The sequence below is a fragment of the Geotrypetes seraphini genome, chromosome 2, assembly GCF_902459505.1.
Source record: "Geotrypetes seraphini chromosome 2, aGeoSer1.1, whole genome shotgun sequence".
Taxonomy (NCBI): Eukaryota; Metazoa; Chordata; class Amphibia; order Gymnophiona; family Dermophiidae; genus Geotrypetes; species Geotrypetes seraphini.
Window position 1 is genome coordinate 396872288 of NC_047085.1, and position 27765 is coordinate 396900052.

Sequence of the window (27765 nt, forward strand, 5' to 3'; positions counted from 1 at the left end):
CATTTTTTCCAATGAAGAGAAAAACATCTGGAGGAAAGACTAGCAGCAATCATGGAATGTAGATAGGTAGGAAAGAAGAATATATCTGCTTCAGAAAGTATACGAGGAGTGGATTAGAGAGAGCTGTAGAAGAATTAGAGGAAATAATTATTCTAGTGATTTCAGCTTGACTGGGTAATTGGAAAGTGGAAAAAGAAAAAAAAAATTATAAGTTCTTTCAGAAGAGGATGAAACAGAACAGGTAGTGTAGAGAAAGGAAGTGTAGCATAGATGTCGGAAACCTTTTTTTTTTTTAAAGGCTGTAGCAAAATCATACAGCTGGAGATTTGTTCCAGAATGACAAGTTGCTATTTTTGAAAACAAAGGCTATAATGAAACCAGGATGGGAATACTGGTGGTGAGTATAAGTGTTAAGGTTGGTCCTGGGGTACCTTTGGACTTATATACTATAGGGAAGTTAGGTTAAACTTGGGCTTTGCTACATAGCTGTCCAGACATGGCCTGATCTGTATTTTTTTTAAAGAAAATTAAGCTGTCAGCATTATTGATCCAAGCTGGTATACTAAAAATCACTGCAATATAGAGCTAGATTGTTTATTCTAGGAGAGATCATGGGACAGAAAAACTGTGATAGAAGGCCATTTAGGTCATAATGATCTGGGACAATTATGCACACCCATGAAGGTGGTCGGAGGGCAGTTCTGATAAGACTCCCCTCTAATAAGCCTATCAGAGAATGGATTGTGTATGTTTAAGTTGACCTGGCCTTTGCATTATAGGTAATAGAAAAAAGAAAAATTAACCACAAATTAACAGGTCCACAAAAGGTTAATTCAACCAGAGAAAAAACCATATGGATAGATGGCTTAATTACTACTGAAATGAAGGAATCTCAGAATTGCCATTCCAAGGATCATAATAATATCATCCATATAAGGAATTGTGGCATGGGGTTTCTTTCATTGATCCAAAACCTTCATATATTAACATGACTTAATCCGTCACTCATTTATAAATAAATAACTTCACTACTCAAGTTATTTTATATTTTTCCAAACTTTTTTAAAACTTTTTTTGTATTTTAGATTCAAAACTGTGCAAATACAACACTTTGACTGGTAATGTTAAAACCCGTATCTTACAAACCCTGAGGAAGCCGTGTGATAGCGGCGAAATGGGTTCCCATTGGATACGATACACGGGGCTAAAGCGGCGGTACTACTATGCTGCTCTACTAGCTAACGTCAAGTTGAAAGATAAGTGCTTAGCTAAGGCTTTAAAGTTTTTTACATAAGTTATATTGCCTTTTGCACAGCTATTATGCACAATCTTGACTCCTTGTAGAGAATGACACGGTGGCGGTTTACCCGCGGCCACCGCATTTTAGCCGCGGGTCACCCGCCGAAAACGGGGAAGAAAACTAGCAGTCGCTGCGGCGACGGGGACAAGGCCATTCACCGCCCGCGGGGCGGTGAATGGTCTTGTCCCCGCAGTGAGGCATGAAGGATCGCGCGGTCCCCACAGCTCACACCCGCCTGCCCAATCGATTCTAGTGTTTAGCCAGCTCTCTCCCTTCTCCTCACCTTAGTTTGTAGATTTTCTTTTTCGGCGACCCGCACGCTATCAGAGAGCCGCGCACGCGCGGCTGCTCAGTGTTCAATCTTCTGCTCTGACGCAATCGGAAACAGGAAGTTGCAGCAGAGCAGAAGATTGAACACTGAGCAGCCGCGCGTGCGGGTCGCCGAAAAAGAAAATCTACAAACTAAGGTGAGGAGAAGGGAGAGAGCTGGCTAAACACTAGAATCGATTGGGCAGGCGGGTGTGAGCTGCGGGGACCGTGCGATCGCTAGTGTTCCCGGCTCAAATTGGAAGGAGGGAGTGAAAGGGAAAAGGATTCTGGGCCAAGTGGATGAAGTCGGAAAGAAAAACCCACAGCAGGAAAGAAAGGGAAGGACTGGCAGGTGAGCCAGATGCTAGAAGCAGGGGGGGGGGGGGAAGAAAGAGGGAAAAAAGCTAGATGGGGTTGAAAAGAAGAGACACACTGGTATGGAAGAGGAAGATAGGGGAAATCTGGACACAGGAAGGTAACAGAAAGAGGGGAAATTATGTGCATGGGGCATAGGGACAGAGACATAAAGGGGACATGCCATGGGGATGGTATATGGACACAGAGGGGGGGCAATGGCAGATACATAGAGGAGATATTAGAAATGGGGAAAATAGGAGCACAGAAGTGAGATGATTTGTGGGGATGGGACAGGGACCGAGCTCGCAGGCTCCAGTGGCTTGCACAAATTACATTGTAACGTGCCATGAAAATAAGAGGGAGGAAGGTAGATAGATAGGCCACGCGAGAGGAGCTGAAGGGTAGTAGAAAGGAACAGATGGTAAAGGAGGGAGGGAAGGGTGGTGGTGGAAAGGAATAGGACAGACATTGAAGGAGGGTGGAGAGGAACAGACCCCGAAGGGAAATGTGGAAGACAGAGTGGGAAGAAGACAGATGCCAGACTATGCGGGAGCGGAGGGAAGAAGATGGGTGCTAGACCAATTGGGGGGGGGGTTAAGGGAGGGGCACAGTAACAGCAAATGGAAGACGCAGAGAGAAGACACACAGTGGATGGAAGGAATTCAATGAGAAGATGTGGAAAGCAGAAACCAGACAACAAAGGTAGAAAAAAAAATTATATTTATTTATTTATTTTTTGCTTTAGGATAAAATAGTATATTAGTTGTGTTGATAAAAATTTATAAACAAAGCCCTGCCAGCTGAACATCTCTTTCTCTAGTTCAGCAGCAGGAACTTTGATTTATAAGAAAGGAATAAGCTAAATATTACAGTACTAAGGCTTATATGGATGCAGCGGGGACGGTGACGGGGCGGTGAATGGGATGGCAGTGGCGGTGACGGGGCGGTGAAAGGGATGGCGGTGACGGTGACGGGGCGGTGAAGGGAACGGCGGTGACGGGGCGGTGCAGAGGATGGTGGGCCGGTGACGGGGCGGTGACGGGGACAGATTTTTTCCCCATGTCATTCTCTAACTCCTTGCATTTTTGCACAAATGTTAATGCTATTTGCACAGTTTTGATTCTAAAATACAAAAAATGTTTTAAAAAGTTTAAAAAAAAAGTTTGGAAAAATATAAAATAACTGAGTGGTAAAGTTATTTATTTATAAATGAGTGACGGATTAAGTCACGTTAATATATGAAGGTTTTGGATCAATGAAAGAAACCCCATGCCACAATTCCTTATATGGATGATATTATTATGATCCTTAGAGTGGCAATTCTGAGATTCTTTCCTTCATTTCAGTAGTAATTAAGCCATCTATCCATATGGTTTTTTTCTCTGGTTGAATTAACCTTTTGTGGACCTTTGCATTATAGGACCAATTCCCATGATTTAATCCCCATCAAGATGGACCAATCAGGAATTGCCAAGCTCCATTACTTCCATGTTAGCCTGTCAACACCCAATGGCTATGGAAACAAATCAAAAATGGATTTCCTGGTTATTAAGAAGAAGGAGAAGGGGAAGAACAAGGAAAAGAATGAGAATGAAGAGGAGAAGGAGACTGTGAGAGAGAACTGGTGGCTTCCAGCCCTGCAGAGGGATTGGAAAGATGTGCCATGGAGAAAAATGCCTTGCCAGGAAGGGGGGAAGACAACAGTCTCTTCCTGGGCAGAGGTGAGAAATGCTGCTACAGTGAAATTCTGTTTTAAATCAGACTCTTTTAGAACAGTATTGGTAAGTTTCTAAATATTTCTTTAATCTGACCTAAATTAAGATCGTTGATCTGTGTTACTATTGATTTGAGTAAAATAAAGCCAATTTTAAATCCCAAGCACCTCTCATATATGTACATATAAAGCATAGCGCCTGAAAGGTATAAACCAATGGTCTCAAAGTTGTGGCCCAGGTGCCGCATGCGGCCCGCCAGGTACTATTTTGAGGCCCTCAGTATGTTACCATTGTTCTGGAACGTAGCCCGCCTCACTGCTGTAACCTCACGCAAGCACTTTCCTGCATCTGTAAGCAATTGTGAGGTGGAGTGGAGAGGACAATCAGTGTCCGGTGCTGGAGGAGGTGAGAGCTGAAGGCGGTTGCGGATGCGACCACCAGACATTTTAGGCACAAGTTTTCCAGGCACAAGTTGGATATTGATTTTCCCCTCTACAAAAAAAGCCTAGAGGACTACACCAAAATCTTGTCTCTTGCAGTTGATACTTTAGATTAGAATCTATACACAGGCAACACGCAGAAAGTGGAAAACTATCTAAACTTCATTTTCTGCGTGTTGCACTGCTTTCAGCTGTGTACAGCTTAAATTATCAGAAGTAATTAAGGAAAGATTTATAAACTATAATGAGTTTGAGTTTGAGACCGTTGGTATAAACAGATCCCGTTACAGTCGTAATGCACCTAGGGAGCTACTTTATCCAATATGAAACTCATAACAAAGTGCCAAGTTAAGATCTGATCATCTACAGAGCGATTCCTGATCAGATGGAACAGGATCAAATTTTCAACAAACTGCATGAGATTGAGAGAGCCTATTTTACTAAACTTTTTGTCAGTGATAGTAGAAGTTGATGATCGGTTCATGGGATATGGAAAGGAGAGGTAGGACAACTAAAAGAGAAGTAATAATTAAATCTAAAAAAATGTCCAGTGAAGTGTGTACATTGAGCAGTATGTTGAGTCAGACTGAAAGGAATGCGTCAATAAGATAAGATCAGAAAAGTCACTGCCCTCCTTGTAAGTGAAAATATGCATGGATTGTTCTTTGAGGAGCCAATGCAGAAAACAATTATGAGTCACACTGTAGTTACCACATAGTTAAAGTGCAAGTACTAGCCGAGCAATACAGAAAGAGATTGAACACAGCTGTTAACTCATAGGATAGGATAAACATGGATGTACACTGTATTAAAACGAATGCTTATGTGGTCATTATCTATTCCCCCACAATGCAAAGGAAAAAAAGATGGCTTCTGTGAGAATTTTTTTGACAGGTTTGGGGCATTATAGAAGGGTTGTTTGAGAGGAGTGCGTGTCTAATGGCACCCCTTCCTACCCCATACCAACCAGACTGCCTGCCAACCTACATTGGTCCTTGGTATCTAGTGGTACCCTCTCCCTTTTCCAGGTGACCCCAGAATCCCCGATGATAAAAATAAAATTCACTGGTGACAATAAAAAAAAATCATTGTTATCTAACAGCACCCAACCCCCTTCTCTCCCATCCCTGATTTTAAATAAGTCTTAGTGTCTATTGGCACCCCTACCACCCCCAAGCCAACTTTCTCAACTTAAAAAACATCTCCTGGTGTCTAGTGGCACCTCTAACCCCTTCCATTGCACTCCCCCCCCCCCCCCGACCCGTGTATCTTGAAAGATGCAGGAGCAGCCTACTTGCTCCTGCCTCCATGCTGTCATCTTTTAAAATGGTGGCACCTGATCCTGCCCAATGCATCCTAGAATGCACCAAATGGGATCAGTCTGCTAAATAAAGGATTTTCCCCCCTTTTATTTGGTATTCTGGGCAGAAACTATCCAAGCTCTCCCCCCCTTGGGACATAACTTCCAGTTTCGGAGGAGAAAATGGAAGCCAGCATGTACAGTGTTACCATTAGAGCCACAGAGCATGGGTTCAAGTCGCTTGCTGGTGCTTTTAAAAAAAATAAAAGTCAGGCTGAGGCGGGAGTCGAACACTGAACTTCTGGCGGCTCTTCAGGCTGTGCTGAGTCAGCCCAGGGAATCCCCAAGCCAGTGAGAGGGGTTTTTAAATATGTTTGAGTAGCGGTGACAGCAGCAGGATTCGCGACCGAGATGACAGCCAGGCGGTGCTAGGGAGAACACTGAGACCAGGAGAGGTAGACATCGGACTGGTGCAGATAGAAGGGGATGGACATATGCTGACCCACTAGGGCCCCCCTAGAGCCTTGGGGCCCAGGGCAGCTGCCCTGTTTGCTACCCCCCTAACACCGGCCCTGCCCAAATACCTTCTAAAGCAGTGTTTCTCAACCTTTTCAAGCCAAGTGCCCCTAAGCCTATCAAATACCAACCGAGTACCCCTGCCCAAGCTCCACCCCAGACCCACCCAAACTCCGCCCCGACTCCACCTCCATAATAATATTAATTGTAATGCAATTTCTTTCATCCATTTTTCATATACACACAATATAATCTTATTAATACATAATGGTAACCACAAAATTTAAAAAACACAAAGCACATTGTATGCAGAGAAAATGTTAATTATCATTTATATTCAGGTTTTTTTCAAAGAGGTCAAGGCAGATGACTTTAAAATATGCAATCAATAATAACTATAGAAAAAATAGACAAATATAGGGCAAAATATAGACATCAGAAACAAATTCTCAAAACTGACACATTTCGATCAGTAATTTGAAAATAAAATGATTTTTCCTACCTTTGTTGTCTGGTGATTTCATAAATCTCTGGTTGCACTTCCTTCTGACACTGCATCCAATATTTCTTTCTTTCTTTCTGCCTCCTCTCCTTCAGACCTCATTCCATTCCCCAACCAGCATCTCTGTCCCTCCAGGAGTCCAACTTTTTCTTCCTCTCTCTCTGCCTGCCTTCCCCCCCCCCCCCCACTGAAGCCACCTCCGCTGCCGATTCCTCCCTGCTCCACCCCTGAAGCTGACCCTGCCACCCCCTCACTGCTGCCGCCACCGCAGCAACAACAGAGACAGGACGGGCCAGGCTCATGTAGCAACTGCACGCGGCCAGCCCACAAGCTTTCCCCCTGATGTCAATTCTGATGACATAGAGAAGATTCCGGGCCAGCCAGGCAGCGATTGGCCCATCTCATCCCTGTTGTTGCTGCAGTGGGAATGGAGCGTGGGAATGGAGCATGTCAGGTGGCAGAGTCAGCTTTGGGAGTGTGGTAGGGAGGAATCTGTGGCAGCGGTGGCTTCAGCGAGGGGGGGCAGGTAGGGAGAGATCCCAGGCGGCAGCCAGCCCACATACCCCCAATATCTTCTTTAAAGCTATGGCAGTGCATTGAACTTTGTTGACTGACTACTTCCTACCCCAAAGGACTCTTTATGATCCATCCCAGCCCTCTGATTCAATTTCCTGTTTGGCCAAATGAATTAGAAAGAGTGCTCTGAACTTCAAGCAGGGAGCAGGGAGCCTAGGAGGACTACTGCACTGCCAAGGTTCTGAAGAAGATACTTTGGAAGTTGCACAGCCAGGGAGGTGGGGTTTGAAATGCTGAACCCGAGGGCTGGCAGGAAAGAGATCGTGCTGCTAACAAGGTTCAGGGGTGTTTTTTTCAGCCTCATAAATGATGACCCTGGGTTTTTAATACCCTTTTAGTCAAAATTTCTTGACTTATATTCAAGTATATATGGTAATTTTCTGAAAAAAAGTCCAGAAGCCATTATTAAGATGAATGAGAAAATCCACTGTTTATTTCTAGGATAAGCAGCATAAAATCTGTTTTACTCTTTTAGGATCTTGCCAGGTTCTTGTTTGTTTGTTTGTTTATTCATTTATATCCTGCCCTTACTCAGGGTGGGTTACAAACTTACATACAAAAACTATAACATTACATCAAACATTACATAAACCATCAACAGTACATACTCCCATAATACAAAAACCTCCCATACAAAAACTCCCATAATACAAGAAGTACAAACCATAAAATACACAGACAACCAGCACCTTATTCTCTTCTTCTCCTTTTCTCTTCTCTCTCCTTTTCCTCCTTCTTTTCTTCTTCTTGTGATTTGGGTTGGCCAAGGTTGTAAACAAGATACTGGGCTTGATGGATCTTCGGTCTATCCCAGTACAGCAATGCTTATATTCTTAAATTATTATATTTTAGCTTTGATACTGTGTGTTTAGCAGAGGATTATAGGTTACTAACTCCTATAATCTCCAGTGGCCCTCACTGGTTAACATTCACACAAAACTTGTATTTTCAACTTTAGTTTTGTCTTCGGCCAAAAGCTTTCAAACAGTTTCAGCTGAACTCAATAAAGCGGTTTGTCATCTCTAAACTGCTTTTACCACATCCTCCAGAAATGAATTTCAGAGCTTAACTACACATTGAGTGAAACAAATTATCTGAAGAGGGCAATATTATGTAGATTCTTAATTTAAAAAAAAAAGAGGGTAACCATGTTAGACTGGTATAACAAAATTGACAGATACAGGTGGCACGTTATAGACTAAAATCCCCAAATAACTTAAAGAAAACTATGTATGATAAAGGCGACTGCAACACATCCATCCAAAATGTGGAGAAAGAGAGAGCTCACCACTTATGCCCTTACAACTCAGCACAACAAAGTCATGCAAATGGGGCTAATCACAGTCACTGGTCTCTGAAAAATTTCCACATATAAACTTTCAAAGCATTGATCTTCATATAATAATGCTGGTGAGCCTATTTTGGGACAACTTCTTTTTTGTTTTTGATAAATTGTTGATTTAATATAAGTTTAATATTTTGGAACTTATTCAAAAATCCACAAAACCGCTTCAAAATATAAAGAGAGATATTAAACTTATCCAAGAACTTATTTCAGCATTATATCGGCCATTAAATTTTTTTCAGCCAGACCCAACAGCGGCCCTGTTTCGCATATTAGCTGTTTCAAGGGCACTGGCAAATATTCTTCTCTGAACCAACAATTTATAAAAAAACAAAAAGAAATTGCCCCAAATTAGGCTCACCAGCACTATTATATGAAGATCAATGCTTTGAAAGTTTATGATATGTGGAAATTTTTCAGAGACCAGTGACTGTGATTAGCCCCATTTGCATGACTTTGTTGTGCTGAGTTGTAAGGGCATAAGTGGTTCTGAGCTCTCTCTTTCTCCACATTTTGGATGGATGTGTTGCAGTTGTCTTTATCATAGTCATCTTTACTATATATATATATATATATATATATATATTTTTATTTTTTTTTTTAAATTTTGCTTATTTATATATAGTATTAATTTTCTACATTATAGACTAACCAGTCTAGTAAGGCATGAGCTTTTGAGAACCTCAATCCATTTCATTTACATCCTGGCACATCAAACATATTTCAGCACACCAAAGACCACCAGCAAGAGGGTTCCCCTGGTCCAGAAGCTCTACAAACCCAAGATCGGGGAGGGGGGGGGAGAGAAACCTTTAATGAAGACCTAACCAAGAAAAGCAGGAAGAAGAAACTAAACTAAACTAAACTAAGCCTTAGGTTTAACTAATCCAATTATTAAAATAAAATGTCCAGACAGCAACAAGTAGAACATGAAGATTTCTCACCATACCTGTTTCTAAATTTGTGATCACTTTGTACTGGAGGCTTTGTGTGCATTCTGCAGGAGTAATAGGTGAGCTATTTTGCTAGTGTTTAGTTTCTGTGTAGGATTTGGATTTATTCTATTTTCCCCAATTGGATCTATATTAGCAAGGTGTACTTATAGGCATATGTTTTCTGCAGGATTTTTGTGTTACTTCCAAAGTAGGTGCAAGTTTTGTAGAACTATTGTCTTTTAAAACTGTGCCCCGAATCTGCATTCTACCCCAAACAAGAGAGTCACTGGCTACCTATAAAGATTTGGGAAAATGCAAATCCTATTAACATGTGAAAAAAGGGGAGGCCTGATCCCCTCTCCATGTTAAACTTCTCACTTGCTTTGTCTAATCTCCGAAGCTAACAGTCCTTTGGTCTCCTCTTTGTGAAAAGTGACAAGAGCAACAGGAAGGAATTGTGCAAAATGTAAAAAGAACCGCGCATTTCCAGAAAAGGACTAATTTATGGCATCCCGATCAAAATAATTATTAGGGAAAACAACGCGGACCTTTGAAGACTGCAACACTTACATTTGCGACATTCATTCGTTTCATTATTAGGAACAATTATGCATGTTTGGAATGGGGGGGGGGGAGGTGGGCTTCCTAATGCAATAGTCCTTCCCGGGATCCAGAAAGATGAAAAACATATCAATAATAATAAAAAAAAAAAATCCCCAACCCCTTAATTATTGTAATGTATGCGCGAGGGCTAACTCCCCCCGCCCCTCTCTCCCCCCGCCCGAGCCTCCTTTCATTCCTCTGGGCGCAGTATAGCAGCTCAGCCGTTAAATCGGTGGCCGCGCGCTTAAACAGCTGCAGGAAATTTGTTTTACAAGGCTGGTTTTTAGCCGAGCTACCTGCTGTGCGCCGCATCGCTATTGTTTGGGAGATGAATGATGGGAAAGGCAAGTCTGTGATTTCATTTGTTCAGACCGATTAGTCACACGTTGCCTACAGTATCATTTGCCTGTCACTTAATGACTGACCAGCCTGCCTGACTCATTAGTGCCGCGACGCAGTGAAAGGGAAGACGGGAGCATAATGAGGCGCCGAAGGAAGTGGAGTGCTGTTTTACCTCAAAGAAATGGTGCGCGCGCGGATGCAGCCCAGCTGCAGGTGTTCCGATGACAATGTGGGGAAGCAGTTAGCTTCCAATTTAGCAGAAAATTAAAGACCGAAAAAAAACCAAAAAAAAAAAAAAAAACCTGTTATTTGCGAGAGAAGATACTCATCGCAGGCAATCATCCGTGGCGCTGGATCCAAGAAGACGAGCAGCTCAGCTGTCTTTTTGTCGTGACTTGAAACAATTGGTGTCTTGGGCGGCATTCAGCGCCAGATTGGCGCTTATTATCTTTCGGTTTATTCTTTCTTGGGATATTTTGGTCTTAACCCCGCCATCCCGTCCCCTTATTTTATGGCTAATTTGCTTGCTTGAATGTAAAGTCATTTGTGCTCAAAAATCTGGAATATAGCTTTTTTGGTGCCAAGGTTCTGAGCATAATTGACAGCCTCCATCTTCATAATTCATCTGTCTTGCTAGGCCTTCCCATCAAAAGCAACACGCGGCGATGTACTGGGGGTGACCTGATTAGATTCCTTCTGTCATGTAACAGGAAGGTGTTGCAACTTCAAACCAAAAACTGTGGGGTGGGGGGAATAAGCAGAGTTTTTTTTCCAGGACAAGGTTGTAGAACTATGAAAGCAGTCCTGAGTAATTTTCAAAATCATTTCCATGGGTACAATAGGCCTTTTTTTTTTTTTAACTTCCCTTGAATGTGCATACTTTTACCAGCCCTGAACAGAGGCAATCTCTATGCCAGTGTCATTTTATTTCGGGCTTGATTCACTAAAGTCAACGATTGTCGCTAACAGGTTTAGCGACGATCGCTGCTAACCGACCCGATTCTCTATACGGCCCACCGCATGTTTTTACCCTCAATCGGCCATTTTCTGATCCGATCCGGCCATGCAAATTAGTAAAATCCCATGCAAAATAGCCAAGTGATTGATTCAGTTACATCGCATGGCTATTTAGCATTGGGTTTTACTGGTGCTGAAATCTGGTTTTTAAAAAAAAATTTTTTAATGGCACAGATATTTTACGTGTATTATACACACAAAATATGTGTCCCATTAAAAAAAAAATTTTAATCCCCCACCGCCGGCCCTCCTCCAACAACCCCTGACAAATGTGCACCTCTCACGACAAAAGTGCTGACCCACAAATGGCAGGAGGGATGCCCCCTGTCTCCTGCCATGAAGAATCTACCCTTCCCCTGCCCCACCGCCATGCACACCTTTGCAGGAAAATTAACTTGGCAACTTTCACTTTGCAAATACAGCCCAGCCTGGACAGGAAGAATTGGCTATATACTTTCTACTCCTGAGTCTAGTTATAAAATAATTCCCTAAATGGATAGCAGCAGGGAAATGGAACTGGAAGCTTCAGATCCGATAGTGCTAAGCCTATTGCACAAGGAAGGTAATAAATAGAAATCAAAATCAAAATTGTAAGCCAAGTAATAATGACTCTTCACTATCAAAGCAGACACTAAATTCATGCTGCTATGAAATTAGGTTGTTGGGTGCTTGATGTAGCTGCTTCTGAAGACGCTTAAATGTGAAATAGACTGCTCAGTTGGGTTTAAAGGCATTTCCCACTACTGTTTAATATATCAGTTACCTGCTGCTGCTGTTCAATTACATTAATAATTAGATAGAATTTTGAATTTTTGTTGCAGTGCAGCTTCACAATTACATACACATAAACCAGTGGACGTTTTGACAGATGATAGATATGCTGTAAGGTCCTTATCACTGAAATTTTGTGATCCAGGCTTTTCCCCATCCCCGTAGGATCTCTCTATTCCTGCCCCATTTTTGCATGCTCTGTCCTCATCTGCACAAGCCTCGAACACTTTAAAATCATAAGTGCTTGAGGCTTGAGTGGTTAAGACAGAGCTTGCAGGAATGGAACAGGGACAAGGACAGAACTCGTGGGGACGGGGACAAATTTGTCCCCAGGTCATTCTCTAAGGCCTTTTTCCTCTTTTCTATGAATTAGTGTCTGCTTTGATAGTGAAGTGTCATTATTATTTGGTTTACAATTTTTGGTTGGTGTTTCTATACAGTTTAAGTAAGCCATAATTCCATCAATAAATAGAAATAAAACAAATAAAAAGATGATACCTTTTTAATTGGACTTTCTTAATATATATATTTTTAATAGTTTCTGAAAGCTAGAACCACCTTCTTCAAGTTAGGGGAAACAGGGTCTCACAGTCCCTGTGTGCAATTGTGTCTCTATTTCTACAGTACTGCTTTAGGACTCTGCTCTCGTCAGTGAGCACAAATGAACAAATTCTATCAAGGCCACCTAAAGGGAGGGACCTTGGGGTGATAGTGTCTGAAGATCTAAAGGTGAAAAAACAGTGCGGCAAGTCTGTGGCTGCTGCCAGAAAAATGCTGGACTGTATAAAGAGAGGCATAACCAGTAGAAGAACGAAGGTGTTGATGCTCCTGTACAGGTCGTTGGTGAGGCCCCACTTGAGAGTATTGTGTTCAGTTTTGGAGACCTTATTTGGCGAAGGACACAAAAAGGCTTGAAGCCGTCCAGAGGAGGGCGACGAAAATGATACGAGGTTTGTGACAAAAGACGTATGAGGAGAGACTGGAAGCCCTGAATATGTATACCTTAGAGGAAAGGAGGGATAGTGGAGATATGATTCAGACGTTCAAATACTTGAAAGGTATTAACGTAGAACAAAATCTTTTCCAGAGAAAGGAAAATGGTATAACCAGAGGACATAATTTGAGGTTGAGGGGTGGTAGACTCAAGAGCAATGTAAGGAAATTCTTCTTTACGGAGAGGGTGGTGGATGCCTGGAATACGCTCCCAAGATGGTGGAGAGGAAAACGGTGATGAAGTTCAAAAATGCGTGGGATGAACACAGAGGATCTAGAATCAGAAAATAATAGTAAATATTGAAGAACTAAGGCCAGTACTGGGCAGACGTGCACGGTTTGTGTCTGTATATGGCCATTTGGTGGAGGATGGGCTGGGGAAGGTTTCAATGGCTGGGAAGGTGTAGATGGACTGGAGTGAGCTTTGATGGAGACTTCAGTAGTTGGAACCTAAGAACAGTACTGGGCAGAGCTTTGGATTCTTGCCCAGAAATAGCTAAGGAGAAGAAGAACCCCCCCCCCCCCACAAATTTTTAGATTGAATCAGGTTGGGCAGACTAGATGGACAATTCGGGTCTTTATCTGCCGTCATCTACTATATTACTATGTTACTATGTAAAGCTAGAAGCCTACAACAGAATGCCTAGCTGATATAGGTGCCTAACTTAATTAATAAGCTTAATTGGCATCAATAATTGGCATTTAACACCTCATGTATGAATGACAGCTCATGTAGAATTGACAGGCGCTTAACTTGGTAGGTGCTATTCTCTAATAGTTAGGCGCCTTGCCCAGAGAACCTACCTAAAAGTGGATGTAGTTAGAGGCAGATCATGGGCATGTTTTAGTTAGGTGCCTGCTTTTGACTGAGGTAAAGTTGTGCACTTAACAGGTGCACACATTTAGGCCAAGAAAACTTTGGCATAAATACAATGCGCCTAAAATTTAGGACACCTGGCAATGCCTAATACCGCTTAGGTGGCACTAAGTATGATTCTATACAGTACGCCTAACTTTTGTAGAATCACACTTAGCGCCAAACTAGTTGGTGCCGATTTTTTTTTTTGGCGGCATATATGGAATCGGGTCCAAAATGCTGCAAGGAATTTTGGCATGCAAATGGCCATTAACCCATGGGACCAAAACCCTTTGGGGAACTATATACAAGCTATGGCCAGTGAGGATAATTACAGTATATACTCAAATATATCTGTAAACTGAGATTTTAGGGCTAAACAAATGGCCCAAAAATGGGGGTCTCGGTTTATATTCGGGTCCAACTTAAATCCTGGTGGTCCAGTGGTGTGAGCCAAGCTGGGATGGGAGCGATTTCTCCCTCCCCCCCAGGTGAGGTGTTGCACACCTCCTCCCTTCCTGCCTCAGAAAAGTTGCATAGAACTCCGCCCGGGCCTACCTTAGTCGCTGGTGGTCCAGCAGGATGAGTCAGGGCAGGAGCGATCCTCTTACGCTCTTACCTGTGCAGTGTCGCTGAAAAAATGGCTGCCGTGAGTTCCCATAGCAGCCTCGTGAGGCTCACGGCAGCCATTTTTTTAGCCAAGGCACATAGCGATTCTACAACCTGCTGATAGCTGGGACAGGACCTGACACCTCACCTCAGGAGAGGGAGGGATTGCTCCTATCCTGGCTCAACTCACCACTGGACCACTGGGATTTAAGGTGGATCTACAGAGAGGCCGGCACGAGGAGGGGGAGGGGACAGGTAGGTATACAGGTGGGCAGCACTTGAATGTAACATTTTTCCCTTAAAAAAGGGGGGAAATGCTATCTTGGTTTACATTCTGTTTGGTTTATATTCAAATATGTACAGTATATTACAGGGCAACTAGGCAGGAAAGGCACATTGTATTGTATTGTGTGTTTTATATATTATTTGCCTTATACAAAGCGAAATACAAATCAATAAACAATAAATGTCATTACAGATGAAAAACCATACAAAAATACAATATAAAAACTTAAAAACATACATCGATAAACAGCAATTAAACATCAATGTTCACAGCATGCATTCTCATAGCCACAAATGTAGTCCCTCATTCTTCAACCATATTTAATTTTGCAAAGCAGATGGCATTTTAGCAATCTTTAAAATGCTTTCAAATTCCCCTGTTGCTGTATATATTGCGGAAGCCTGGTCCATTCCTCTGGACCAACACAAGAGAACACACCTGCCCTTGTTTGCAATTTTAACTTCTTTCTCATCTCTTGTAGGTGTATATTTTACTAAGGCAACATATGTGTCTATTTGCCTTTCTAAAACTACCCCAGGGAAAGTAGGCACACAGGCTTTCACCTCTTCCATGGCAGATGTAAATGTGTGTTCATATAAGAATAAATGCACATGAACAAATTATATAAAATATATGCATATGTGACAATTTCAGCTCTTATCTGCACATTCTCCACCCTCAGGAATTACTATATACAGTATATACTGTATTCACTCATATGTATGTATAAGTAGGTACAGTGTTTCTTTGTACCAAAGTTTTATGCTTTCATAATCCTGGACAATTTTGTAAGAGCTTACTTGAGCATGAGGTTCTACAAGCTTAGGTCTTTTAAAAAATGACCTCTGTTGTAAAGAAAAGAAAAGCAGTGGGCTGTGTGTGTGTGTGTTTGGGGTGGGGGGTGGGGTTGTCCTTAAGTAGTCATGGGAATTTAATTTTGAAATCCCCATGCATACTTCACCCTGTATAGTTTGAATGGTAGGGTAGAGAACCCCCTTGATACCAGCCTACCTCAAAGAGAAAGTGATAGGTTGAGGATATGACAGATGGAAGGATGGTAACAGGGTGATATCGCTGAGTAGATGAATGGGAATGAGATCAGAGGAACATAGTAAGCTTGGAGGAGAAGACATGTGCCATTTCCTTCTCTGCGATTTCAGACATGGAAGAAAGGGTGGCAGGTGTTAAAGGAATTTTTTTTAAAAATGGGGAAGTGGGGGAAGGAAAGATGGAGGTGACCTGGTGGAGATTAACTTTTTGAGTCTTGTCATAGCCATAATCTGGGGCAGAAAGTGAAAGGGGCTTTGGAGGTAAAGGCTTATAAGGAGGGAATTCGGTGCAGCAAAGAGACGGTGAGTGTTAAGAGAGTTTGCCAAATGGGCATAGTACTCTTAAACTAAACTAAATTAAAAACTTAGGGCTCCTTTTACTAAGCTGTGATAGCTGTTTTAGCACACGCTGAATTGCTGTGCGCGCTAGACGCTAACGCCAGCATTGAGCTGGCGTTAGTTCTAGCCACCTAGCGTGGGTTTAGCGCGCACAGCACTTCAGCGCGCTAAAAACACTAGCGCACCTTAGTACAAGGAGCCCTTAACCTTATATACTAGATCTTCAACCAAAGGAAGCTCGATGCAGTTAACATTAGATGGAAGGACCCAGAGGGAAAGCCCGAACAGGTCTCAGAGAGCTGACAAATTGGTGAGTTTATTTTTTTGGCATAACAAATCGATTCGAATCAATTCACCCGAAGTGAATTGGTGAATCGATTCAAATAGGGAAACGGGCATCAGTGGCCGGCACCCCTCCTTTCCATCCACCCCCTGCTCTTTGCCACTCCTCCCTCCCAATGCGTGCCTTCCCCCTCCCCCACCGTACCTCCAGCTCTTCCCTGGCGTGAGCAGTAACTCCAACCTGCTGCTCACACCAGCATTGGCTCTCCCTCTGACTTCACGTCAGAGAGAGAGCCGCCGCCGGCATGGGCAGCAAGTTGGTGATGCTGGTCATGCCAGGGAAGTTAAAGAGGTACATGGGAAGGGGAATGCGCACTTGACCGGGGTGGGGGGGGTTGAGGAAGGAGCAGAGAGCGGAGAAGAAGGTGGGGGAGGGGTGCCACCACCCTGGGCATCTCTCACCCTCGCCACGCCACTGGAGATAATATGACATGGCTGGATGGAATGTGGGGTAGCTGGAGCAGAGGCCCAATTAGATAAGGGTGAACCTGATAGTCATGCCAGAGGATGCGGGGGGGGTAAAAGACTCTTCTGAATGTGGAGCCTATTGATAAATAAAAGATATAAGGATGCTGGCAAAATACATATATATTTAACTATTTTATTCTAAGTCTAATATACATGATTTGACATAGTAATCACTACTAAGGACCCCTTTTACAAAGCCACAGTAGAAATTCCTTATGTGGCAACTGTGACGAAGCCCACAGGAACTGAATGAGTTGTGTTGCATATGTCATGTGGGAATTGCTACCACAGATTTGTTAAAGGGGCCCTAAGAGCTGTATTAATGTGATAGTATCCTAGATAGTCATGTTTTGTTATATTGTTTTGTTTTTACCTACTACAACCACCCGTAGCTTATTATCTCTATATGTCAAGCCTTTGTTACTTGATCTTCTGTATTTCAGAAAATAAAACTATTGATTTAGATACTGTCACCCACTCTCCATTTATAAAAATATCACATCTTGATATTTCATTGTTAAGCTCTGGCCCTTCTCATTTCTTGTCCTGTCATTTTTAACCATTTTACTGTAATAAATAGATTTCTCCTCTTTTTCTCAAATGTGTGCCATGACAAATATAATCAATTTCGTGGAGCAGGAAGGTTCTTTTCAAGTTTCGAGTTTATTAAAATTTGATATAATCACCTATCAAAAATTTCTAGGCGAAGTACAGTGATAAAAAATATAGTTTTAAAACCACATTTACATAATGAATAAACTTCCAATATGGGCTGACAAAACAAACTGAAACATGGTGGAGAGGAGGGGAGAAAGTACATGTGTTATAAGATAGAGAGACATTCAAGGTAAAAACAAGCAAAGAGAGCAGAGCTTTGGATTTGATAATGGATGTTTCACGAAGAAGAAGCTATAATAGGAAAGCATTTTTAAATAGGTGGCTTTTCAGTTTGCCTTTGAAATGGTCGTGCATTTTTTCATCTCTTAAATGCAAAGTTAATACATTCCAAAGCTGAGGCACTGTGACAGAGAAGATTTCTAAGTGTTTTGTTCTGAATATTATTATTTGGGCATCTGTGCAGTACAGCACCCTTCTTGGGCACAATATACTGTATAAAGAGCACTTCTTTTGAAAGCAAACTTGCTATGTGTTCTCTAGAATTTGTCTCTTTCAAATATTTTTCATTGCTATCATTTGCTTGCTCTGTCCATCCGGCCCCTTTCTGCTGCCACCAGCTGGCCTAAGCAACCACTTGTAATGCTTTGTGCTAATATCGGCCATCATTGCTTATGACATGCCAGTTCTGCATATAATAACTTCATTTTGTCTAAATTCATTTTCAATTCTCTTGTTAGCTATCAGTATCTGCTCCATTAAGCGCCTTGTCTAGTTGATCAGTAATGAAGGATCTCAGTATTGCATTCATTCTGTTTCCTGAGTACACACTGATGGATGCTGATGGCTCATGCACACAACCTGTGCAGATTGCATAGTGATTCTTCTCATTGTCTGTGAAGGACAGAGCCCTCTGTTAATTCTCCAGCTATTCTACTGTCTGTCGGACAGAAAAAGGCATGGCAGATATTGGACAGATGGTGGCACATAGAAAAATAGTTGAATTAGGGCTGGTTTCAAAGGTGCGAGCAGTACAATTCTATTGCCAAGGCCTTATCTCTTATTATTATACAGAATTTTGCAGACACTCTCCTCCTCTTCCAGCTTCCTTCTGTCCACTATGAAATGCAAGAACAACTTTAAACCTGTAACCCCTGCTTAGACGCTGGTTAAGTCCAGAGATATTACTTTCTTGTGGGTCTCTGCTGGAAATTTCTTCAGGGGAAAGCATGTTTTGTTATTTCTCTTGTAATGCTATGGCTTCTCTCCTTTATACATTAGGAACTACTAGTTGCAAAAATTCATTTCCATCTTTCTAGTCCAGTGTGTCTGAAACTGTGTGCCATGGCACGGTGGTGTGCCCCGAAGAGATTCTGGGTGTGCCACCAGAGATTCCTGAATTTTGCTTTACTTTTAAAAATTCCCTTTATAAGTATACAGTGCACTAGAATAAATTACGTTTGTCATATATGCAAGAGTCTGTCAATGTTAGGAACATCTGTGTGTAAGGATACAACCGCCCAGACAAGCATCATTATTTGACAGTATTTGGTCCTTGAAAACTAATGGCAAGTAATTTAATTTTTTTTTTAAATGCAGTAATTATCCTACCTTGATCAACAAAGCAATCAAGGTTTTGTTACCGTTTGGATCTTCTTATCTTTGTGAACTTGGATTTTCAGCTCTGACAGAAAAAAAAAGAGAGAACAACTGCAGATGGTGGATGATGAAATGCGTGTTTGCTTGTCAACTATCGAGCCACATTTTAAGTTAATTTGCACTCAAAAACAAGCACATCCATTGCATTAATTAGCAATTCTATTCTGTCTACTTTATTTTCACTGTTGTTTTAATTAACCCATACATAGCTTAAAGAACTTTAAAAAAATAACTCTCAAATTTAATTTTCTGTTGGTTTTGCAATTTTATAATTTCAATTTTGTGCCATGAAAAACATTTAGGGCTTCTTTTACGAAGTCGTATTAGCGGCTTTATCACACCGCAATGTTTTATCACGCGCTAACCCCCAAGCTAGATGAAAAACTACTGCCTGCTCAACAGGAGGCGGTAGCAGTTAGCGCGGCCGGCGGTTTAGCGTGCACTATTAGGCGCATTAAACCGCTAATGCGGCTTCGTAAAAGGAGCCCTTACTCCGTTTAGTGTGCCGGAGCTAAAAATGTTTGAGAGGTACTGCTCTAGTCCTTACTCTTTCAAAATAATAATCCATTTGTGAGCAGCAAATAACTCTCCATTATTTCCACATCTTTTGAGCTTGGACAACTTTTTTGCAAAGCCAATTACATGTTTTTATAGCTATTACATCCATTTTAATTCAACATCGGACTATAAAGTCTCCAAATAATTCTTTGTGGGTCAAATGAGTGACTTGAGCCCTAATTTTGTACCTTTTTAAAGTTTCAAGTTTTCAAGTTTATTTTAAAATTTGATAAAAACGCTTATAAAAAGAATTTCTAAGCGGAATACATTGAAATAAGAATACCAAACAATTAAAAATAAAACAGATTTACATATGGTGGACATTTTAAAAACAGAAACAAGGTGGAAAGGGGGAGGGGTAGAACTACAATTTTTATAGGAGAGATAACACTAATGGAATCGGGGATACAACAAAATCAAAAAATCTTTTAGAGGATGTGGTAAAGGGCCAGGAATCGGTATTATTCTGTTTGAACAGGATTAGATTAATGATTTTAACTTTCAAACGCGTCCTTAAATAAAAAGGTTTTCAATGAACACTTGAATCTGTCTAAAAAAGTTTCTTCTCTAAGGTGGGTTTGAAGCGAGTTCCATAATAGGGGAGCAGTGATTGAGAAGATTTCATTGCATCTAGTATTAATAGTTTTTAATAAGAGAACTGACAGTAAATTTTTGCTTGCTTGGACGTAATGTTCTTGGAGAGCAATGGGGTATTAAGTGGCTGTTTAGGAAAGTAGGGCAGTGGGATTGTTGGATTTTTAATGCATTCTGTTTGCAAAATAAATTTTTATTGTAATATTCGGCAGTTAAAGTCTTTTTTTCTTGGTCACCATATCATTCAATTCAGGAAGTCTAGACAAAACATCAGCATTGCAAATCAGCTAGAGTAGGTCCAGAGGCCCCTTGATATCTGCATGTTTCAAGAAATGTATGTCACCTCAATAGCTGCTTTGATCTGATGTGCAAGGGCTGATTTGGAAGACACCAAGCTTTTTTTGTGGCCTGTTTACTGAATCTAGAGGGGGAAGTTATCAAGGTACAGCAAAAGAAGTTGGTAAAAACATAAGAATGTCTAATGATAATCAGGAGGAAGGGTCTGGTGGCAGCAGTAGGCCCCGTCCTGAGTACTTAAGACCCAAAACAATTTAGGTTGCATAAAGTGGGCTTATCTTCTGCCTTTGACCTGTAAACCTAAGGGAGATCCTTCCTTGCCCATGGATTATGAACACAAAGGCACATGCTATAGAGCAAGAATTCAGAGGACTAGGGACAAGATCCAGAACCAAAATGGTTGTTGATTTGTGTTGTGTGGAGGTTGAGGAACTTGTGCACCCCTGCAAAGTCCCAAGGAAGGAGAAAGAGCTCATTCTGATGTACCTGCTATATCATACAGGTGTTCATTTTCTAGTCATCTGGGCAGAGGGGAAATGCTGTCTAATAAGAACTAATAACAACATCCTTACAGAGCCTTGGTGTCTGCCATCTGATAAGTCTGCATAATTCTGTGACATTTGAAAACAGCACTGATGACAGTTAATATACCAAGTTCAATACCTGGTATGAACAAAATCTTCGTCTTTCCAGTGAGCTGATCTCTGTAACTGTGAGGAGAAAGTATGTAAATATTTGACCACATGTCCTGCAATGACTGTTCTCTGATACCTTATCAAGTGAAAGAAAAGTAAAGGTTTTGGTTCAGAACAATAGACTTGTGTGGCTGCTTGCTCAGCCTTCTTTTCTATTCTACTTGTTTGCACTTTTATAGTATATTCTACCCTAAAATTAGGTCCCAAAGTAGTTTACAGCTTTAACTGGAACACGTTAGCTAAATTACAAAACAACACAATAAAATATAGAAGAACTAATTCAGGACAAAGATCGGCCAAAACAGAATATAAGAATCAATAATTCTATGTAAGCTTAGTTGGGAGAACATTCCAAATAGCTGCAGCTTAGAAAAAAACTGTTCTAAAATTTCTTAAAACAAACAGCTTTACAGGAAGGAAACATTAAATCAAACTTCCAGGACAATCTCTGATCTAGTTTATCAGGAAAGAAATACAGTATAAATATAAGATCAGTTTACAAAGCATGAAATTTTAAGATGTATTCTCTCTTGAATCGGGACTCGGGAGCCAATGAATCTAAGAAGTGGCATCACATGCTCTAATTTAGATGTCCCAAAAATGAGATGAGCAGCCGTATTCATTACTAATTGCAATCTGTTCTGCAAGTTAGCTGTAATTCCAGCATACAAGGAACTACCATAATCGAGATTTGATAGTATGATATATTCAGTTGTATAGCAAAAAAGACCATTCAAACAACAGCCACACAGATCTTAGCTACTTAAATGTAAAGAAACATTTCTTGACTATGTTCATTTGTGGTTGATGTGTCAACATAGAATCTAACAACACCTTCCCCCCCTCCCAATACTTTGCAAGTATGCTCAATTAGTAGCCTATCTGTTGTATTGAAAATAACACAGGGGTCCTTTTACTAAGATGTGCTAGCCACTAAACACTACCTTGTCCATTATAATCTATGGACGCATTAGCATTTAGCGTGCGCTAAAACAGTTAGCGCGCCTTAGTAAAAGGATCCCTAAAAGTCTTGCACTGTTAGGAAAAGGCTGGTCTTGCATATCAAACCAAATTCTTTTGGTCTTAGATGAATTTAATTTCAAGCAGAATCTGTTAGCCTAATGCTGAACTTTTTTTTAAATTAACTTCACAAGTTTAGTGAGACAAAATTACATACCTGAATCTACTTCCAGTAGAATGAAAATGTCATCTGCATATGAATACAAGTATTCACCTTCATCTAAATTAACCAAACTAAATGAAAATGTTAAAGACCATCAGGGAAAATGGTGAGCCCTGAGGAACCCCAGGAACTGGAGTCCAAAAATGTGACGGTACATCTTTAACTTTTACTGTATACGATTGATTTTGCAGGAGGTTTTGAAACCAGTTCAACACTACACTACCTATTCCCAGATCGACCAAAATGCAGCCCAAAGATCAAACTGCAACGATATCGCAGTAAATATTGCACTCTGTGATCAGCAACTGCAGGGGGACTTAGTAGTTCCTAAGTTTCATTGCTGGAGAGTGAATAAGGCCAGATTTGGTGTGTTTTCAGTGAGTGCATCTTATGAATGGAACAAGCTACCTATGGACCTGAAGAAGCAAACAAACTTATCTTGGCTCTTAGTCCCTCTGTGTACTCATTGCAACTTGCCAAAAGCCTGGGTCCTGGTAGTCCAGCCTCCACAAATCGGGTAGGCAGATCCTTCAGGGTGCAGACCTGATATTGTTTCCCAGCTTTTCCAAAAGATATATCTAGTGGCATATAGCCAACTGTACCGAATTTGCTTCTGAAGAATTTCAGTCCAATTTCGGTACTCTTTCCGACGTTTGAATGTCACGGGCAACACATCCAAATACATTTCTGTCTTATGAGAATCCCATAGTATGGGGTCTTCATGCTTTCTCGCTACTCAAAGTATCCTCTCTTTATTTGTGAAGCTATGAAAGCAGACTATCATGAGGGAGGTTCCATTCTCTGAGTCCTGCCACACTATGTACCCGCTCAAGAAGCTGTTCTCTCGGTGGGGGTGCAGTTCAGCTATTTTGCAGTAATTTACTGCACAATTGCAAAGTAACTTCCCTGCATTGTACATCCATTATCATTTACTGAAAACCATAGAACCGATGGCTTTGGCGGTGGGATCTATTTCCCAAATCTTCTTGTTTCAGCAGTAAATCCTCCTTACTGTGCTGCAAATTAGACACTTGTTCTTATAAATGTATCATATCCTTATCGTATGTATCTAGATGAATCTCTACCTCCCCAAATCGGGTGCTGAAATTTGTTAGATTTTTATTTATATCCTTGTCCCTATAAAAGTTAACAGTTCTTTATTGAACTTCGAAAAAACTTGCCGTATCTCTTCTTGAATGTTTGTATTATCTCCGCTGGGATCACTTTCTTGACCCTCTAAGGAGAGATATGGAAAAGAGGTATAATAGCTTAATATCATAGTTGGCCTACTTTAATTTTTCCCAGAAATATCTCTGCGACAACCATTCTTCTTTTAACCTCTATGGCTGAAGGACCAGGCCCAGATCTGATACCCCTTGGCTACTGAAGCTGAGATGATTGGGAGAGAGAATGTATCATCAGCTATAAGATAAGGACTGAGCATTGAACCAAGATTGTGAGAAAGAAACACAGACTTTGTTCTCTGTTTTTTATTTTCTCCTCTTTGAAGCTTGGTCTCTTTATAATTAGTTGCTGATAATAAATAAGACTACCTTAGACTTTTTGACTTTACCTCCCTTTCAATTCTCACTATAAATCAGTATTATTAGCTGGCAGAATACTGGGCCCCAATTTGGGCCTCATTCTGCAAGTTTTTCAACATTTGTTTTCACACCAAGTGGGTTCATGGGTAGGGTAAAACTAGAGTGATACAAGAGCATTATAACATTTTCATCTTTGTTTTCCATTCCTTTCCTGATAATCCTAACATTCTATTTGCTTTTTTAGCTGCCGCTGCACATTAAGCTGAGGGCTTCAACGCATCCTCAACAATGACACCTATATCCTTTTCATGGGCAGTGACTCCTAACATAGAACCCATCATCATGTAACTATAGTTCGGGTTCCTCTTTCTCACATTAAACATCATCTGTCATTTTGACGGCCAGTCTTCCAGTCTCAGAAGGTCCTCTTGCAATTTTTCACAGTCCACTTGCAATTTAACACCCGTATGACTGCCACCCCCCCCCCCCCTTGGTATGCCACCGCATGAATCATGCTGAAAAAAGTGAAAAGTATAAGGAACAAATATTTAAGTTGTGAAGTGTAAATCTAAAACTACAAGAGGGGTATAAATTGAATTGCTAACCAGAATTAAAAGTTTGCTGTGAGGTAAAAACCTATATGTGATGAAGTGAGAATGTAAAAATCAGAAAGTAAAACCAGAGAATAAGTAAAAATAGGAGTAAGAAGGTGTACATACCATATATCCTGGCTGGATTTTGGACTCCTGCTCATTCCGTCTATTTGTGGTCCTTCCACTTTTTGTATTTTGAACTCATTTTAATAAGCCATATGTCTGGTCCTCAGGCACAAGGCTTAATGTACTAGGAATGACTTAGAAATCTAGAATCCTTGTCTTTGCTAACATTCTAATAACAGTGTGATTTTTCTCACTTGAGCAGCTCACTTGTGAGAGTGTGGGTTTCCTTCAATTTCATGAGAGTGCTGGCAGCATTAGGCAAGTCTTTCAAAATAGCTGGGTGAGAGTATATAGACCACTTGAGGGTTACTGCGCACTTAGGCTAGATTCTTAAAAATCCACCAAAAAGGAAAACTATGGTGATCCCAATTCTTCCAATTGCGAGTAATCAGAAATGGGATTTTAAAAAACAGAAGACAGCAGCCACTGGGAGCCTTCACCATCTACAAGCACATATATTGCCAAATATTCTTTTGTCTCTGGTGCTAGGCATTGAAGATAGGTGGCTATTTCTGTTATGGATACTTTATCCTACTCCTGCCTTAATGCTTTATCTGAAAAGCAACCTCTTTTATCCTAAGGACAATGTAATAACAGAATAATGGGTTGTTAGCAAATGGAAATTAGTTAATATGATTGTAAATAGATAGCCATGTGATGCAATATGGACTAATTTTTTATGAATAAGTCAAAATTAGTGAGATTCTACATGCAGTGCACTCCATTTCTTCATCTAAGGGTAATTTTCTCATTCTGCTGCAGTAGAAGGAGTTAACTAGACACCTGCTGAGACAGGTGTCCCTTTTCAGAGCCTAATGTAAGCAAGAGGCCCATGTGATCTTGAAGAAGGCTGCTATCAGCTGAAATGTTGAATGCTCTGTAAACACCCCTTTGGAATGAAACTCTTATTTAAGACACTCAAATAAAGCATGTGTCTCAAAGAAAAACAGACTAAGACGCTCATACAGAATGAAGGCATGCCTGCTCATCTACAATCACGTCACCCCCTTTCCAATATAATCAACTTGCCAAAAATTGTACTGAAACAGATCCAAAACTCGCTGTCCATATAGGAAGAAACATAGGACACAAGGTCATTACAGTAAAGAGAATGCTGTTGCATAACTTTGAACTTGTAACAATTCAAGTACTGTATATTTTAACCTTTCATTCTCTACTGAACCATAAAAGATCAAACAATATATTATGAATATATGTTAAGGATGTTGCTTTATTAAGGACACAGTTTCTGCCCTTATCAATTTGGCTGTTGTGTTTATTTATTTTATGTATTTGCTCATAGGCGGCCAGTGACTCAACTGTTTAGGAGGCTAGGGTGGGTGGGGCTAAGATGGGCATGGGTTAAAATGAACAGTGTTAAAAGCAGATTTAGGGCATGACTAGGGTACAGTGGAGTAAGTCATAATTCTTAGGTTTGCTGCTGGTAGTAGTCTCAAGAAACAGCAGAAGCGGTGAGGGTGTCAGCAAGAGGGAGATGGGGAAGGTCATGGTTGGGCGGAGGAGGCTTAGGGCTCCTTTTACGAAGGTGCGCTAAGGTTTTTAGCGCACACACAAAATTACCGTGCGCTATAATGCGCAGTAGGCGGAAAATATACCACCTCCTATAAAGGAGGCAGTAGTGGCTAGCACACTCGTAAATTTAACGTGCGCTATTGCACGCGTTAAGGTCCTAGCGCACCTTTGTAAAAGAAGCCCTTAGGCTCCTCAACCTTCATATACCAGGTGCCTATGTATTTTGTTTTTACTTTTATTTTTCTATTAATTCAAATTTAACAATCACTTCAATATATCAATTATAAAGAAATCTCAGCAAACTAAAGAGTCCTTTTACTAAGGCGCACTAACTGATTTAGCGTGCACTAAATGCTAAGGGGCCCATAGAATATAATGGGCACCTTAGTATTTAGTGCGTGCTAAACTGGTTAGCGTGTCTTAGTAAAAGGACCCTAACTCAGTTAATAATCAAAATTAAGAAAATAGAATCCTAAACAGTCCACAATAAAGAAGAAATAGGATCCAAGATACATGAAAATATTCAATAAGGAAAAAAAAGAAAAATATGGAAGCTTGCCACCCCACTCATTTACCTCAGCCCACTTTCTAACAGTAGCTACCCTATTCTAGAAAAGTTATACAGTCACTTTAAGTTCCTCTTTAGCTAAACTAAAATTAATTAGCTGCTTTCTTTAATTCAGACACCTCTTCCGGGAGACTGTTCCACGCATCTACCACCCTTTCTGTTAAAAAGTATTTCCTTAGATTACTCCGGAGCCTATCACCTCTTAATTCTATCCTATGCCCTCTCATTCCAGAGATTCCTTTCAAATGAAAGAAACTTGACTAATGCGCATTTACATCATATAGGTATTTAAAGATCTCTATCATATCTCCCCTCTCCTGCCTTTCCTCCAAAGTATATAGATTGATCTTTAAGTCTGTCCCCATACGCCTTATGCTAAAGACCTCACACCATTTTAGTAGCCTTCCTCTGGACCGACTCTGTCCTTTATCTTTTTGAAAGTGCGGCCTCCAGAATTGTACACAATATTCTAAATGAGGTGCACCAAGGGAGTAGGTATAGATGGAGAAAAGGGGAGGTCCCAAGACAAAGCCTTGAGGTACACCGATTGATAATGGGATAGCAGTGGAGGAAGATCCACCATTGCATACACTGAAAGTGCAATGGGAGAGGTAAGAAGTAAAACCAGGAGAGAACAAAGACCTGGAATTCCAGTGAGAACAGCCTATCGAGGAGTAGGTGGTGATCAATAGTGTTGGAAGTAGTAGATAGATTAAGAAGGATGAGAATAGAGTGTAGGCCTTTGGATATGGGCAGGAACAGGTCATTGCAGACTTTAGCAAGGGCAGTTTCAGTGGAGTGCAGTGGGCGAAAGCCTAATTGAAGTGAGT